At 34.1% G+C, this 18,132-nt stretch overlaps 6 non-coding genes across 6 annotated transcripts; all 6 read left to right on the forward strand.

The window, feature by feature from the left end:
• The first annotated feature begins 15,835 nt into the window (after nucleotides 1-15,835).
• Nucleotides 15,836-15,907, forward strand: Trnaw-cca (transfer RNA tryptophan (anticodon CCA)). The gene has a single exon. It is a non-coding gene; the product is annotated as a tRNA-Trp (tRNA).
• Nucleotides 15,908-16,400: 493 nt separating this feature from the next.
• On the forward strand, nucleotides 16,401-16,472 carry Trnaw-cca (transfer RNA tryptophan (anticodon CCA)). The gene has a single exon. It is a non-coding gene; the product is annotated as a tRNA-Trp (tRNA).
• Nucleotides 16,473-16,972: 500 nt separating this feature from the next.
• Trnaw-cca (transfer RNA tryptophan (anticodon CCA)) lies at nucleotides 16,973-17,044 on the forward strand. Its single transcript has one exon. It is a non-coding gene; the product is annotated as a tRNA-Trp (tRNA).
• Nucleotides 17,045-17,258: 214 nt separating this feature from the next.
• Nucleotides 17,259-17,330, forward strand: Trnaw-cca (transfer RNA tryptophan (anticodon CCA)). The gene has a single exon. It is a non-coding gene; the product is annotated as a tRNA-Trp (tRNA).
• A 215-nt stretch (nucleotides 17,331-17,545) lies between these two features.
• On the forward strand, nucleotides 17,546-17,617 carry Trnaw-cca (transfer RNA tryptophan (anticodon CCA)). The gene has a single exon. It is a non-coding gene; the product is annotated as a tRNA-Trp (tRNA).
• Nucleotides 17,618-17,831: 214 nt separating this feature from the next.
• Trnaw-cca (transfer RNA tryptophan (anticodon CCA)) lies at nucleotides 17,832-17,903 on the forward strand. Its single transcript has one exon. It is a non-coding gene; the product is annotated as a tRNA-Trp (tRNA).
• Nucleotides 17,904-18,132: the final 229 nt, after the last annotated feature.

Genomic DNA, 18,132 nt, shown 5'->3' on the forward strand with positions numbered 1-18,132 from the left:
ATTTACTATACCGTTTTGTTATTGAACGTTTCAATATACTCATAGCCTAGTTGTGTGTATATTAATTTTTTCATCAAATGAGTTTAACCATTGGTGTTGTGTTGTATTGTTTTTTTTTTTTTTTTTTTTTTTTGAAGTTTAGCATATTTAATTGGCATTTTTAATTTTTTTTAAATATACTGTTGGACAAAATTAGTGACTATTTTTAAAAGTTTGTCTTAGTTATATAATAATAAGAATGTTTAATGACAAGTTTATTATTTTTATTTTCCAGCCTAAAAGCACATTTATTGGGAAAGAACCCCAAAATTTAGGGTTTCATGCAAAATAATTTAAATTTTTGTTTCCTATTTTAATTTATCATTTTTTTTTTTTTTTATTTTAAATAAAGCAGCTAACAATCACTAATGGCAACATAGATTCATGTCATGACTTTAAATGAAGTTATTCGAGCAAAATTTTACTTTAATCTAAGATTTTTTACCTTTGAGTTTATAATTTTGTTTCAATGTCACACGAAATGATATATTATTCAATTTCTACATCTTTAAATTAAAACAAATTTGTTTAGTTTAGTTTTGAGCTATAATTTTGTCCATCAGTGTGTAGTGTACCCACATCTAGTTTTTGTTTTCTTTAAAATGCACTATAAGTTTTAAAAAACACATAAACAAATATTAAAGTATTTCGGTGCCTGCTTTTGCATTATGAGGCAGTGAGAAGCAAAGAGATATAAGTGGCAACATTAAAAATTTGGAGATGACCAGTACAAATAGTAGGGGAACCTCTCTTCTGTCTTGGGGCAAGAGATAGTACTAGTAGCCCCAGTAGGTGCTGCTATACAGCATGATTGAGAAAAAAAATCCATGAAAGCCTACCTAGGATGTTATCTTGAATGTCGTTTCACTCAAAACTTGAAAATGTCCACTTACATCCCTTTGCTTCTCATTGCCTCATATGATGCCTAACTCTTTTTTTTTTTTTGATAAAGTTGTTTGATTTTAGTTATTTTTTTTAAATGTAAGTGGCCTTTAATAAAAAATTAAAAGCTAATTGTAAAAAAATATTAGAAAAGCTTGCTTTGAAAATTTCTCGCAACTGAGAAATCTGCCGGTTTTCTTTCTGCTTCTCAGAATAAAACCTACTATATGTGTTTCCTTCGAAAATGTTGGGTGTCGTAATGTTTTCTTAAATATACTTTATATTGAAAAAATGGAAAACATGAGGATGGTGGTTGAAATTCAGGATTCTTTTCCCTACTTTTTAAGAATTCTATGATTTTTTTTACTATTATTTTTCTTTAGGTCATTGGTTTGTTTATTTATTTTTGCTTCCTACTGAAAGTTACTTTTTTATATTTTTTAATGCAATAGCTATAATAGTCAATCGCGTTTTTTATTTTTAAAAATTAAATCTGATTATTTTTTATGGACTGCAGCGTACAAAATATGTCCAAGTTTGCAATATTTGTTTTATAGTATTTTCTTGAATATACTTTATTTATAGTAAGAATTTAAAATATGATTTTAGTAAAAGATATGGTTATGCTTCCACAGTCTGTTTCCATTCTTTAATAATTTTATCATTCAGTTTTCTTTTGCTATTTGTTTAATTTTTATTTATCTAACTAATTAAGATTTACCTTTATTTTATACTTGCCTGTAAATTTTGAATAGTAGTTTTTTTATTCTACTTTTTTCTGAGAAATAGCAGTTGAGTTCTGTACAAGCACAGTCATTTATGGTCAGAAATCCAATGTGAAAATTATTAAATTTAGATAAAATTTCCTCATTTGATGGGCACTTTGATCGTAACCAAATATCTATATTAGTGTAAATAGGAAAGCAAGCGTCGTTTTCCCAAGCCAAAGAATAATTAATGTGGAAGGAAATATTGGCACAGAATGTAAGGTAAATCTATATGATAAATTGTTATTCTTCATTTAATAACTAGTCAGCTAACTAGTGATTTTTTCGGAGAGTAAATTTTTCCAATCAATTTATGTACACATCATCCTATCTGTCTGAAAAAAAAAAATCTTTTAATTGTACTCCTTACAAAGCAGTTGTACTCACATGTCTCCAAAAGATTTGCAATGGTTCTGATTTGTTTGGCTAGTTTCCACACAGACAGAATGTTTTTTTTTTTGGGGGGGGGGGGGGTTGATCATAAACATTCAACGTATGTAAGAATGTTTGAGTAGGTATAAAGCTATATGTTCTGTAAAATCTTTATATTGCTTCTACTTTTTTTTCCTTTTATTTATTTATTATAGAAAGAAACCCCTTTTTTAACAACAAAATAAGAATATAAAATTTTGAGGATTGACTTCTTTTATCTGTTTTTTTAAATCTATTTTATGTGTTTAAAATGAGAATATTTGTGTTACCCAATATCACAGGGGCTCTCAAACTGGGTGCCGCGGCATTCTGGTGTGCCGTAAGAGGAGGTGAGGGTTGTCCAGTGGGTGTCCATGATATCAACTTATGTATTCAAACAGATAGAGTAGGATCATGGGCACCCATATGACAAATTGTAAGGGGGGGGGGGGGGCTCAGAAATTTTAACCATGGTTTAACAGGATATTTTCCCTATGGAGCAGATTTCAGGACAGGTTAGAGTCATTAAAATTTGACATTTTTAGTAATTTATTCATTAATGGCTGGAAAAGAAATTTTTATACATTTTTGCATAGAAAAAGTACTAAAAGCAAGGAAGTTCTAATTTTCAAGGGGGGGGGGCCCTTTTGCCTTCCTATATGGGCGCCCTTGAGTAGGGTGTTGCTAGAAATTTCTTATCCTTCAAAGGATGCTGAGAATTGAAAAAGTTTAAGATCCCCTGCAATAGCAATCAAACTTATTGTTTTTCTTTTGTATGTGTACACACTTTACCATTTTCATGATGTTGTTCAAATTGCATTGAAACATGACAATGTACTCATTTTTAGTCCCTTCTTCTCACTGATCTTCTAATAATCTGTCAAGTTTTAGACACAACGAAACCTCATTGACGAAATTAGAGTGACTTGCTGTTTATAAAATTAGGGTTATGCCATACAAAGATACCCGATGTTAGATAAATTTCTTGCTCCAAAGTAACAATTATTTGCAAAAAATTGCAACTAAAATTACAAATATTGAACCTGTCAAAATCGATTGAAAACAATATTGTCCATTATTAGTCAAGACATGAACTTTTGAAAACTCATTTTTACCAGATTTCAGCCGTCTTGGATATGGTATTACTGTTAAAAATTGCAATAACTTGAAAATAATGGTACCGATTTCATATTTCGTTATTTATATGAGCTACGTCATAAGTCTAGTGTTTACAGTCAAATAAATGTTATATTATATTTTTATATGAAAATGAAAAAATTCATCTTCAAAATTTAATGAACTGTTAAAAAAAGTATGATCTAATTGTTTTCTGAAGTTTGTTAGAGACACAAATCAATATGGGTTCTCTTAAAAAGTGTATTACTAGATCATTGTCATAGCAACCAATCTTGAACTGCTTAAAATTCTAAAGAAAGATTCTAATTTATTTTAAATTGACGTTATTAATTTGCATTGACTTTATTTGTCGTGTTTTACAGGTATTTAGGTTGTGAATGTGCGTGAAAAATTTAAGAGTACTGTAAAGTACTTTTTTTTAAATGAATTGTTAATTTGACTTGTGCACAATGTGATATTTGCATCAAGATTTGTTACCGAATATTTTTTCGTTATTTTCTGGGTGTTTTTGAAAATTGTTTTGATATGTGATTTTGAGTTAATTTATAAAAACCTGCTGTGATCTTAATTTTATAGAATGTACATTGTATTTAATTGTAAAAATAAATATTAATGAAAGCTTTAGTTCTTGTATGTAAAGCTTTAGAATTTTATTTTTATGTATATAAATAAAAATGACATGCATCTAATAATAATTCTGAGGTTTTTTTTTTTTTTTTTTTTTGGATGAACATGCACACATTTTGTTCCAGCCATTTATATCTCATGTTTTGCTGAGTATTGTTTCCATCTCCAAAGAGACCCTATGCAAAATTGTTAACATGTAACGCAGAATCTCCAAATGAATTTGTCGTTATGTTACAATGGGGCCACAATTTGCCTGAAAAAAGGCTTTCTTATCGTCTTTGGCGTGTCAGAAAACAAAAATAAAATACAGTGAAACTACTATGAGCGGTCACCTCCATTAACGACCAATTTCTCCCCTTATCTATTCAATGTTAAAAATTCCCCCTAGGAAAGTGCTTCACAAACTATGGTCCGAGAAACCCTTGGGGGTCTGTTGATCTTTAGTAGTGCGTCTGCCGCCAATTTAGGTAAAAAAATGTTTTTCAAACATTAAATGATATTTAAATATTACTTTTGAATTTGAAAGATAGAATTTTCACCTAAGTATGGAGTTGCCTTTTGAACACGATTTGCCAACATATCGAGCAGGTTTGATTTCTTAAATTTTTCAGCTCCAGAATGCCAATCAGAAGTACTTGAATCTTTAGTTGTAAAGTTTTATGTAAAAGGAGACAGGAAAAGCTGTACCAAAATGGCATATCAGGCCAAATTATCCCTGATCTTGAAATACAATGCTGTAAGATCATTCAGCCACCACACTGCAAATTCCCATACAAATTGGAAACCCTTGGGGCAGTTCAATTCAGAAAATTTTTCTAGTTGTCTAAATGTGTACTAAATGTGTTCCTTTAAAAAGAAAGTGTGCAGAAATTTGCTCTGAACGTGTTCCGCTCAAGATATTTTAAATTTATCAAATTTAAAATATCTTGAGCGACAAGTTTAAAATTTTTTTTTTGGGAACAGATGTAGACAGAATTGTAGTACCTTGAGGCACACTTGCGAAATCATAGCTGTCTTTCGTACAATTCTAATTTCAATGGTTTTTTTAACTTCCAATCAATGAATCAATAGAATGACTCTTCTAGAAATTTTCTTGCAAAGAATTACTGTCGGCTAGTGTCAAGAATGATGAAAAAAAAGTTTGGTCTTCCCTGATAGAAAACTGTCTACTGCCCAACCTAAGTTGACAGCTGCCTCAAGAGCTTGCTGTAAAAGCTACTGATGAAATCAAAGGAATGTGCTGTAAAAGCTACTGATGAAATCAAAGGAATGTTCCATAAGTGCTGTAAAAAGTGAGTTAATAAGTGTTCTAAAAATGGAGATGTGTCAATGTTCAAAAACTGTTCTAAATGCGTTCCCAAAAGGGTTAAAGTGTGCTGAACCAAATAAGTGTTTTCAAAAGTATTCTTAGTTAAGTGTTTTGAAAGCTGTTCCGAGATGTGCTTCAAAGTGTTTCAAAAAGAAAGACAACTGCCTGTTTTCAAGAAGTATCCGAAAATTTGCTGTGCAAAACTGAATACCGAACGTGTCTAAATTCTAATCCTGGTATTACACCCTGGCAATCGAAAATTCAACGCAATGTATTGAAATTGTGCTGGCGAAAACAGCCTCGCCTTTCTTCCCTTTCAATGTACAATTTTGAATTTTAATTATTTTTTTCGTTACCAATTGATTTCCGTCTGATCAATGTGATTTTTTTACTCCAGAACCTAATATTATTAAAAGTTGTATCTACGTAACATTATCTATTAATGTCATCGTCATTGCTACTCGTGGGTGAACAACAAAAAATTGAGCATCGAACCAGGTATCGATTGATTCCTATTTTTACAGGTTACATGTTTTGCTAAGTGGGATAATTGTGCGACTCTAATTCCGGAGATGTTAATTAGAAACGCTATTTTTCTAGCTTGGAGCTTCCCTGATTCTTGGCTTTTCCTTTCGACATTTTAATCTCCAGACGTGATAGTATTTGAGTGCCGTAATAAAGCAAGTTTTTGGATGCGCAAGGAAATAATTATAATCGCATCAAAAACAACCCTGTTGTAAAAATTTCCCCGCCAAGAAAACCTTTACCTTTTCCGCACAAAAAAGAAAACCTGCATCCTAAAACCAAAAACCCTCAGCCATAAAAAGTTATGATATCTAGTTTGCCCGCCAAGTATCTGCCAAACTATCATCCTCCCTCTTCTCCTTTTTCATCACAGCTACTTCCATTATAACCTCCTCCCACCTTCAACTCCTCAGAAATATGGATAGATCTTTTAAATTGTTTATCTTGTTTGGCGGGAAGCTTTTTGCTCACCAAGCAACCACTTCACTTTGAAAAGCTTCCCGCCAAACAAGATAAACAATTTAAAAGATTTATCCATATTTCTGAGGAGTTGACGGTGGGAGGAGGTTCTAATGGAAGTAGCTGTGATGAAAAAGGAGAAGAGGGAGGATGATAGTTTGGCAGATACTTGGCGAGCAAACTAGACATCATAACTTTTTATGGCTGAGGGTTTTTGGTTTTAGGATGCAGGTTTTCTTTTTTGTGCGGAAAAGGTAAAGGTTTTCTTGGCGGAGAAATTTTTACAACAGGGTTGTTTTTGATGAGATATCACATCTTTTTGCATTGATATTATTACTTTGTCTGTATTTTTAGAGTTGAGAGCTTCAAGTCAGAAAATTTTCAATTGAAACAACGCTGTTTTGTGTTTTTAAGGAACAATAATGGCTAGCTTAATTTTACGTAAAGTTATTTTCTGACTATTAAGATTCTATGTTCATTTTGCGAGAATTGGGCGGTTTAAATTTCATTGCAATCCTTGTATCCTCTCTGTTGTAAAGAAAACTTCTTGGATAATAAAATACTATATTTTAAATTATGTTGTTTTCGAGTATGTTACAACTTCGCAATAAATTCTATTACAGTTTCTTTATTTGACAGATTATTCAACATTTTCATGAAGGTTTCATTAATGTTTTACAGCTTGAGGGCTGTTTTAATCTAGCTTTTCACTTTTTGTTTAATTACATTTTTTCTTAAATCGTGGATTATTTTACGTTTTATGGGATAATTTTAATTGTTTGGTGATTTATCTTTTTCTTGATAGAAGTCTTTGTGTTGTTTAATACCTAGTTTTGTTTAAAAGTTCATTTAAAAAACGAAATAACGCATGTTATCACCAAGCAAAAAAAACTAAGCCATTAAATATTTTAAATTTGAATGTGTCAGAAGATCTATACAACTTTACTCGATGTCAAATCGCGGTGCGCATGTTGCGCGCGGACTAAGCTCATTAAAAGTCTTGCTTAAATTAATTACAAAAATTTTTTCAGCTAACAAATTACTGCAAAGCACGGATATCCATACACGTATTTCATATATTTTCAATTCATTATGTGTTGTTTGTGAAAAATCCATTAATTTAGAAAATAAGCAAACCAATAAAAAGTGCTATTTTTCGCTTTCAATTAAAAAGTTACATGTGCCGTATTCATATGCGTACAGTTTCATATAATTTGTTACGTAAAATATTGTAATGGTTTAACCCCAGTTTCCCGCCGACATTTAAAATTTCTTCTCTCCATAAATATATCAAAACTGAAAAACAGGGGGAAGGAAATTTCGTATCGGCAAAACTTAGGGGGGGGAGGACAGCATTCTAATCTCATTCATTAATTTGTTTCTCTGCTTAAGATAAACAAACAACATAGATAAAAAAATACCTTTGTGCTGAACAGTAATGACAGTCAGTCATTAATGTTTGTCAGTAAGACAAACAACGTTAGAAGAAGCACAAATTTGCAAATAACAGCAGACACGTGTTTCGGCGTTATAGGGAACGCCTTTTTCAATGCAAAAAAATAATGAGCTTATGGATGAAAAGACATCCGACAAAAGCCAAGAGCAGACAAGTATGCAGCTTAAAAGATAAAAACAGCGGATTAGCCAAACACCAATGACAAAGTTATAAACACAATCAGGAACCAATAGGAATGCAGGCAAAGGCCAAGAGGTTTCTCTTAGGTACGAAACCCAGAAAGATTGCATTGAAAAAGGCGTTCCCTGTAACGCCGAAACACGTGTCTGCTGTAATTTGCAAATTTATGCTTCTTCTAACGTTGTTTGTCTTACATTAAACAACATAGAATCTGAAAACAGAAAGCCCAATGAGCTAAGTCTGCGCGCATGCGCATTCGCTGTGGCAAATTTGTGATATCCGCGATTTAACGTCTAGTTGCAACTGTTGGATATGTTTTAGTCTTGATTGAATTTCATTTCCTAAGATAACTTTGGAATAACTGTTAAATCTGTTCTAACCTTGCAATTGCAGTCCGAGATAAACAAACCCTATGAGCTGAGAGTAAGTACATAAGAATGAAGGAAAAATTAGTGATTTTCAAACTTCAATTACTCCGGCCCATGATGTCCCTGGGGGTTGAATTTTTGTATATGTACTCAATGGCCCCCTAAGAATATGTATACAAAAAATCATTACCGTAGCCCCTCGGGGGGCTGTGATAGAACCCCGGGAAGGTACAATTTGGGGGGTAAAAACGAGGGGGGAAGGAGAGGGGGTCAAATGGCACAAAAGGCACATCAGTAAGCAAAATATCTTGCCTCAGTATTGCATAAAGGTTGACATGCAAGAAAAATCATCTTGCATTAATACTGCCTCAATGTTGTTATGTTACTCCCTTTATGCTGTCAGCAGGCTGCCACAATATTGACTGACAAGGTGTATGCAGCATAATATCAGGAAAATATCAAGGTAGGCTGCTTTTGTAACATTGCATACGTATTGATATGACAGGATAATATCAAGATGTTGTCATGACAGCATGAAATCAAGGTCTAGGCAAGATGATCTTGCTTTTGTAATATTGCATACTTATTGATATGACAGGATAATATCAAGATGTTGTCATGACAGCATGAAATCAAGGTCTAGGCAAGATGATCTTGCTTTTGTAATATTGCATACGTATTGATATGACAGGAAAATGTCAGGATACATTGACATGACAGTATGAAATCAGCACGTTTGCAAGGTGTTTTATCCATTTATTTATTTGTATTATTTTCACTTCAAACTCGAAAATTAAATTTCATTCTTTAATTATTTCTGTTATTCTTCAAGATAGTTTTCTAGCCTGAGAATATTTTCTTAAAGCTGACATCTGATCGGAAATTCATATAAAGATATTAATAGTACTCGCAATTTAATTTTAAAAATGAAAGTTTCTTCGTTTTGCGTAATACTTGACTTATTTTTTAAATTCATGCTTCTAATTGTATTATAAAAACATAAAATGCCTAGTTAGGAATAATTGCGGAAGTTTTTATGGCACATTTAAGAGTAAAGGTAGCAAAATAATAAATTAATAAATAAATACAATAAAGTACATTTTCAAATGGATGTCAGCATTGAAAATATCCCATGGACAAAACATATGAATTTATCTTAAAGAATAACATAAATACCATTGAATAAAATTAATCTTACGTGAGATTGAAGTGATAATACGAAATTCTTGGCTTCATGCCCTTTGTTTCAAAGTCTAAGGATTCCACACTAATAACTAAGCAACCAACTTAACGAAGCCTAAAAGAATGCAACGCCACGTGCAGCACCTCTGAACCGATTGAGGTCAAAGCAGGAAGAATGTGCCAGCAATGCGAGGGACGGTGGGTAGAAAGAACTGTGCGCATGCGCAAGTATCAACGAAGGTCCACCTGTTCTATTGTGTACTAATTACCTTGACGGCGACAGCATGAAATCAATATCATCTTGACGGCGACAACATGTATGCAATGTTGTTATTGTAAGGTAATATCAATATTGATTTTTTAAGATGAATGCAATGTTGCATACGTGTTGTTATTGTAATATTGCTTTTTAATCTTTATGCAAGCTTTATGCAGTATGAAACACGTCAATATTGACGCCGTCAGATCAAGATCTGTCAAGGTTGATGCAAGAAATTTTGCTAGTAGGGAGTAGGGCTCAAGGAATGTGTGTGCGAAATTTCAGCTTGATTCCTTTTTTCGTCTGGACTGTATAGCCCTGTCAAAGAAAGCGAAAACTTTTTTGAACAGCGATTTTATAACTTTAATAACTCCTCCCCCTGATGGTCCAGGGGATTGTATTTTGGTTTACGGAGTCAAGGGCCACTAGAGATTGTGTGTTCCAAAAATCAATTCCGGGGGGCTTCATGGGGCTGAGATACAGAGGGGTGAAAAATCCAAAAAACCCCAACTTGTTCTGTCGTGTAATCTTGTTCTTGGTCGCTTTTATTTTCTTTCGTCTTTGGCGGTGGATTTGCTTCTGTTGGCTGCTGACGTTTGGTTTCCTTGGCGGGGCGGGACGCTCCCGCGTCCCGTGATTTGAATTTGCTTGCTTAAGAGAATCGATTATCTCAGAAAGGATCCATTATGTCATTGTTTTCAAAATAGAGTTCGCTGTGTTTTTCCCATATTTGTGTGCAGAGAAATCGACTAGTGTAGCAGGGAAGTCAATCTTTGTTATACAACAATGCATTTTATTTAGTTGTCACATTTTTTGTTTAGTGTAGAAAGGGCATAAGTTCCGGACTTATGCTCTTTCTGCACTAAACGCAAATGAAGAAATAAACGCAATGTTAATATATGGCAAGATAATAGAAGGACTAGATTTTTCGCGTAGAGAAATAAAAACAGTCCTTTAACAGGGCCGTAACCAGAAAATAATTTTTCTTAAATTCCCTTCCCTTTAACTTTAGGGGGGGGGGGGTTGCTCCAGAAAAGTTTATAACTGCTGTTCTAATTTCATCCTACGACTAAACATTGTGCAATATGAAAACGGGATGAAGTTTTGTTTTATTTCTACTGATTACATTCAATCTTTTTCATTTTATGCTGAAATGTAGATTTTTCTATTAGCAGTGTTCGACCTTTTGTATAAATAAAAAAATACTATGCCAAATTGAAAGTACGAGTTTCACCCTGTAAACCTTTATCTTTTTATTCGCGAATACGATGTAAAACATTAAAATTATTATCAACTTCATAAGAAATCATTTTCCACTCCTCTGCTTTCGGCAAAAAAAAAAAAAAAAATGCATTTTGTCTACGTTTGAAACATTACACTTAAACAACGGACTCGGTTCAACTGGTTTTGGTTTTGAATTTTAAGTGTTCGATTAAAAGAAAAACATGTGCTGGCATTCAAGCCGTAAGGTTAGAGCAGCCTGCTATGGAAATTGTATCAATTTTCGAAAATAAAAGCACTTATATTCTACCTAATTTATTATTTCTCTAGAATGTTTGTTTCAATCGCTAAGCGAGATCTCTCTCATTCCTTCGTCAAATTTCATGTTTTACGAATAATTTTAAAGCGAATCTCGCTGGCTAATGACAAAACATAGACGCATGGTCTTTTTTTTTTTTTTTTGGCAAAAAGCCTTTTTGCTGTTTTTATTACACATTCCTTCAATGAATAGCATTCAAGTGCAAATGTTCGGTTGGTTGGAGTCTCGTGCTAATAATCAGAATGGCGCTGGTTCGAATTCGTGCCAATAAATACCTCTTCAATGTTTCTTTTTTTCCGTCAGAAGCTCGCATAAGCAGGATTGTATTTGCCATAACCCGTTTACTTCACATCTGCTTTTTCACGAGTCACTCAGTCGAAATTTTAATCATATTTATGTTTAAATTGAAAATACGTTCAACCAAAAAGTGAGTGATGATCACATTATCACAACATTGTATTTAACGAAGTTTTGTTGCTGATTTCTTCACATTACATGCCTTCTTTTGTGCATTTACTTTAATCCGTTTACTATTTTCGGTTCTTCTTCATCATGTTCTTTCTTTGACATTTTTAAAGAGTGAAATGCCACATGAAACGATTCGAAGCACAGTGCGGAGTCCCGCACGGGTCGACTAGTATTCTATTAATCGATTAAGGGTGTGTACACTCTTGAATATACCAGCGACGCTTGATTTCGGTGTCCCGGTTGAACATTTCAGAAATATGGCAAGCTTACTCAATCCTCTTCTTTCCTAGAAATAAACTTTCAATCTAGTTGCAGTTTTGACTTTTCTTTCTTTCTTTTGTACTCTCCATTCAGAAACTCATGTTAACAGACAAAGGGTCCAGGATCAGACAATCGTAAAAGTTTGGATTTTAATAATAAGAATTTAAGACGGATAAAACTAATGTTGCTGAGGTCCATTAATACGGTGCAATATTATCTTGTGCTATCAGAGTGAATTTTATGAGCCAGTTTGAATTTACAAGCCGGTGGTAGAAGGTTTGAGCAACCACCACGAGATCAGTTGGTGTTTCATGTTTATTTAAATTTAATAAGGCTTTCTAGTTAGTTCTAAAACTAAGGAACTTTTGCACATTTTAAAGAGAAAAATGGTCGTTCATTCCTCATCCTGTCTTGCCGGATATCAGCAGATTTATCGGTGTCTGTTACTGGGGGTCAGGCCCCTTTCCGAAATGGAGCAAATGAAAATAGAATAGGGAAGTTGCAACCTATTAAATATCCTTATTTTGCTATTAGATATTGTTAACAGCAGTGGCGGCTCGTGCCTTAATTTAGCGGGTGGGCTCGCTGTATAAAGTTTTCACAGTAATATTTATGCAGATAAAATGGAGAGAACCGTAGTTAGTAATGCTGAACAACATAAGATAGTCCTTATTGCAGTTCCTTTATTTCGAGCTTCTCTTCTAGCGTAAAAGTTGAAATTGTTTTAGAAAAATATCCACTTGACCTTTTTTTTTTTTATAATTTCAAGGTAAACAACCTAAATTTCAAGACCCCATGCAACTAGTAATAAACAACACTCAGCATTATTCAAACTACTGCATATTACACTCTTGATGCCAACACGATCACATGATCACGCAGCAGCATTAACTTTCGTTTTAGCATGCTTCCTTATATCAAATTACGAAATTGGTAACTATTTTTTTCTAGAAACACAAACAGTTTCCTCAATCGCCAGTATATTCTTCATATATCGAAATTCGAATTACCGTCAATTTTTATTGTGTGAAACTACATCACAATACCTAGGGCCACATATCACATTCATAGCACTTTTTAAAACATTTAAATAAAATGTGTAATTCTTTAGAATCTTTATATTCGCTTACTTATTAACTAATAATCAATTTTCATGCCCTTTAAAAAAATCAAAACACTGAGGAATATTTCAATTTTTTAAAAGTTTATGAAATTTTTAATTCAAATTATAGTTTTCACTATCGCGGATTGCGATAAGGGGAGTTTCTTTTTTCTACTAATGGCTTACCGCAACCATAGTTTGAATTCATGACGTCTAAATTCAAATGAATGCCAGGGACTAGATAATTGATACTATTTTCGCGTAAAAAAGATTGTGTTATGTCATGAAGGTCGTTAATAAATAATTCGATTCCTAGGCGCATGGATGCCTGCATTATAAGAATAGTAAAATAAAATCAAAGGTTCAAAGGCAGACGTAAATTCAACGGTCAAGTCAAAATAATAAGCATTCGCGGTTGCTCAAAAACCATTCGAAATCTAGAAAAAGCGCACCTAATGTGAGGAAGCTAAAGCCAATAACTTTTTAAATAAGTAAACTGGAGCTTGAAGCTCTCTTCATGAAGTTTGAAACAATCTGAAGTTTTAAAATAAGCAATAAAAAATCGATAGTTCGGTCATTTTTGATGGTCCTTAAAGGCGTAGGCCTTTAAGGACTTTAAGCGATGTACCGGATCAAATTTAAATATGAATACGATTAATACTTATTGCTTTATTCAAGTATCAAAACAAAAAAGAAAATTGAATAGATCTCACAAAATTGAAGTTTTTTTTTGTAAAAGTTTCGGACCAATTCAGAACTTTTATTTGCACCACACTCAAAGCCAACTGAACTGTACTGTGTACTAGGGAAAGAAAAAGTTGTAAAGAGTATTCCTTTCCTCCAAAAAAATGGGAACTAAAATGTAAGTAAAGAAAAATTCAATTTTTTTTTTATCTTTGATCATATATCAATTGAGATACAAAAAATGAACACTCAGTTGATCCAGACGTGATTTGAAAACGCAACCTTCGGATCTGGAGCCCGACGCGCTCCCGTTGCGCCACCGGGTCAGGTGTTTTAGTTCAGACGACATTGCTGACCATTCTAATTAAACTAATTTTAAAATTTTGCAATTAATACTTTTACCTGATATTTTTTTAAGTAGACAAAGAAAAAGTTGTAAAGGGCGTTTCTTTCCTCTGACAAAATGTGAGTCACAATGTAATTAAACAAAAATTTTTTCCTTCTATCTATAAATAGCTCAATTGAGCTATAAAATATGAACAATTAGTTGACCCGTACGGGATTTGAACCCGCAACCCTCGGATCTGGAATCTGACGCGGTACCGCACTAAGGACACGAAATCGTTCACACACGATATCGCTGATCCTTCGAATGCCGGCAAATGTAAAATTTTTCACTAGGTTATTTTACCTGGCACTTTTTTTTAACGAGGCAAGGAAAAAGGGTTAAATAACGTACCTATTCTCCGATAAATTGGGAGCCACAATCTAATAAGGCAAAAAAAAAAAAAAAAAAAAAAAATCTCTTACCATATCAATTGCGAAATAAAAAACGAACTGTCACTTGACCCGGACGTGATTTGAACACGCAACCTTCGGATTTGGAAGTCGACGCGCTACCGTTACGCCACCGGATCACGTGATCTTGTTCAAACAACATTGCTGACCATACTAATTAAACTAATTTTAAAATTTTGCACTAGTTTACTTTTATATGGCATTTCTTTTAACGAGGAGAAGAAAACGAGTTAAATAACGTTCCTTTTCTCCGATAAATTGGGAGCCACAATGTAATAAGGAAAAAAAATGTTTCTCTTACCATATCAATTGCTATATTAAAAATTAACAGTCATTTGACCCGGACGTGATTTCAACAAGTACCCTTCAGAACTGGCGTCTGACGCGCTACCGTTGCACCACCGAGTCGCATATAAGTTACCTTTACTCCTGTTCAAGCATAGGAAATTTTCAGGCCCTCTCATTGGCTTATTCGAGTGTCAATCAAAGCTTCAAAGCTGCGACGCCACTGCAATGTAGATGGTCGTCCTTCGCAGTGTCTTTCTTGTTTGTAATCTGCTAAATACGAATAAGCATTTGCAAATGAGAACTTTCATTGAATGTTACTGACAAAAGCAGCATTATTATTTCCAATGAATTTCATCGTTTGCAAAACAAATGAAAGTAGCCTTTGAGAAACTATGCTTCGAATTAAAAATAGGTGGCGCAATCTTTAAGCAAAAAATGCATGTTTTACGACATCATTTTAATTTAAATTGAAGTTATTTTTTAAATAATTCTCATTTGTTGATGGAAAAGCTAATCTACAAATTTTCATATTCGTAATGATATTTAATGCAATTTAAACAGCTCTTCTTAAAAAATGATTACCATTTGAGTTAACAATAAATACTTCTAGTGAATAATTTAGTACATAATAATTTATAATATAGTTTTCTCTTGTGCCAGTTGATTTCTAGCTAATGTCTATTGAATATGAGTTAGCATCTGAGAATAAGACTTCCAATTGAATATTGAGCGAGTCTGGCGAACATATCCTTCTTGTCACATACTAATTTCATTACTCATAATACAATAAGGCTCTGCTTAAAAAAATAATTAAAATAAATAAATAACTAAAAAAACATGTAAAATATATAATTAAACGAATAAATAGCATTACCGGTACAGATCAACACAGATGAAAGTAAATTACAGAAGCATTTTAGAAGCATTTTTTTCCTTATTAGAATGTCCCTCCCAATTTATCGGAGAAAAGGAACGTTACTTAACCCTATTTCTCTGCCTCGTTAAAAAAATGCCAGATAAAAGTAACCTACTGCAAAGTTTTAAAATTAGTTCAATTACACTGCTCAGCAAGGTTGCCTGAACTTCAGCGCGTGACCCGGTGGCGCAACGGTAGCGCGTCGGACTCCAGTTCCGAAGGTTGCGTGTTCAAATCACGTCCGGGTCAAGAGACTGTTAATTTTTTAAATATTAATCGATATGGTAAGAAAAACATTTTTTTTCCTTATTAGATTGTCTCTCCAAATTTATCGGAGAAAAGGAACGTTACTTAACCTTTTTTCTCTGCCTCGTTAAAAAAAATGGCAGATAAAAGTAACCTACTGCACAGTTTTAAAATTAGTTTAATTAGACTGGTGAGCAAGGTTGCCTGAACTTAAGCGCGTGCAGCGGTGGCGCGTCGGACTCCAGATCCGAAGGTTGCGTGTTCAAATCACGTCAGGGTCAAGTGACTGTTAACTTTTTAAATATTAATTGATATGGTAGGAGAAGAATTTTTTTCCTTATTAGATTGTCTCTCCCAATTTATCGGAGAAAAGAAACGTTACTTAACCCCTTTTCTCCGCCTCGTTAAAAAAATGCCAGATAAAAGTAACCTACTGCAAAGTTTCAACATTAGTTCCATTACACTGCTCAGCAAGGTTGCCTGGACTGAAGCGCGTGACTCGGTGGCGCAACGGTAGCGCATCGGACTCCAGATCCGAAGGTTGCGTATTCAAATCACGTCCGGGTCAAGTGACTGTTAATTTTTTAAATATTAATTGATATGGTAAGAGAAGCATTTTTTTCCTTATTAGATTGTCTCTCCTAATATATCGGAGAAATGGAACGTTACTTAACTCTTTTTCTCTGCCTCGTTAAAAAAATGCCAGATAAAAGTAACCTACTGCAAAGTTTTAAAATTAGTTCAATTACACTGCTCTGCAAGGTTGCCTGGACCTATGCGCGTGGCCCGGTGGCGCAACGGTAGCGCGTCGGACTTCAGATCCGCAGGTTGCGTGTTCAAATCACGTCCGGGTCAAGTGACTTAATTTTTTTAATATTAATTGATATGGTAAGAGAAGCATTTTTTTCCTTATTAGATTGTCTCTCCTAATTTATCGGAGAAATGGAACGTTACTTATCTCTTTTTCTCTGCCTCGTTAAAAAAATGCGAGATAAAAGTAACCTACTGCAAATTTTCAACATTAGTTCCATTACACTGCTCAGCAAGGTTGCTTGGACTTAAGCGCGTGGCCCGGTGGGGCAACGGTAGCGCGTCGGGCTCCAGATCCGAAGGTTGCGGGTTCAAATCACGTCCGGGTCAAGTGACTGTTAATTTCTTAAATATTAATTGATATGGTAAGAGAAGCATTTTTTCCTTATTAGATTGTCTCTCCCAATTTATCGGAGAAAAGGAACGTTACTTAACCCTTTTTCTCTGCGTCGTTAAAAAAATGCCAGATAAAAGTAACCTACTGCAAAGTTTTAAAATTAGATCAATTACACTGCTTAGCAAGGTTGTCTGGGCTTAAGTGCGTGACCCGGTGGCGCAACGGTAGCGCGTCGGACTCCAGATCCGAAGGTTGCGTGTTCTAATCACGTCCGGGTCACGTGACTGTCAATTTTTTAAATATTAATTGATATGGTATGTGAAGCATTTTTTTCCTTATTAGATTGTCTCTCCTAATTTATCGGAGAAATGGAACGTTACTTAACTCTTTTTCTCTCCCTCGTTAAAAAAATGCCAGATAAAAGTAACCTACTGCAAAGTTTTAAAATTAGTTCAATTACACTGCTCAGCAAGGTTGCCTGGACTTAAGCGCGTGACCAGGTGGCGCAACGGTAGCGCGTCGGACTCCAGATCCGAAGGTTGCGTGTTCAAATCACGTCCGGGTCAAGTGACTGTTAATTTTTTAAATATTAATTGATATGGTAAGAGAAGCATTTTTTTCCTTATTAGATTGTCTCTCCCAATTTATCGGAGAAAAGGAACGTTACTTAACCCTTTTTTTCTGCCTCGTTAAAAAATGCCAGATAAAAGTAACCTACTTCAAAGTTTTAAAATTAGTTCAATTACACTGCTTAGCAAGGTTGCCTGGACTTAAGCGCGTGACCCGGTGGCGCAACGGTAGCGCGTCGGACTCCAGATCCGAAGGTTGCGTGTTCAAATCACGCCCGGGTCAAGTGACTGTTAATTTTTTAAATATTAATTGATATAGTAAGAGAAGCATTTTTTTCCTTATTAGATTGTCTCTCCCAATTTATCGGAGAAAAGGAACGTTACTTAACCCTTTTTTTCTGCCTCGTTAAAAAATGCCAGATAAAAGTAACCTACTTCAAAGTTTTAAAATTAGTTCAATTACACTGCTCAGCAAGGTTGCCTGGACTTAAGCGCGTGACCCGGTGGCGCAA

The sequence above is a fragment of the Uloborus diversus genome, unplaced genomic scaffold (genome assembly GCF_026930045.1).
Source record: "Uloborus diversus isolate 005 unplaced genomic scaffold, Udiv.v.3.1 scaffold_334, whole genome shotgun sequence".
Lineage (NCBI taxonomy): Eukaryota > Metazoa > Arthropoda > Arachnida > Araneae > Uloboridae > Uloborus > Uloborus diversus.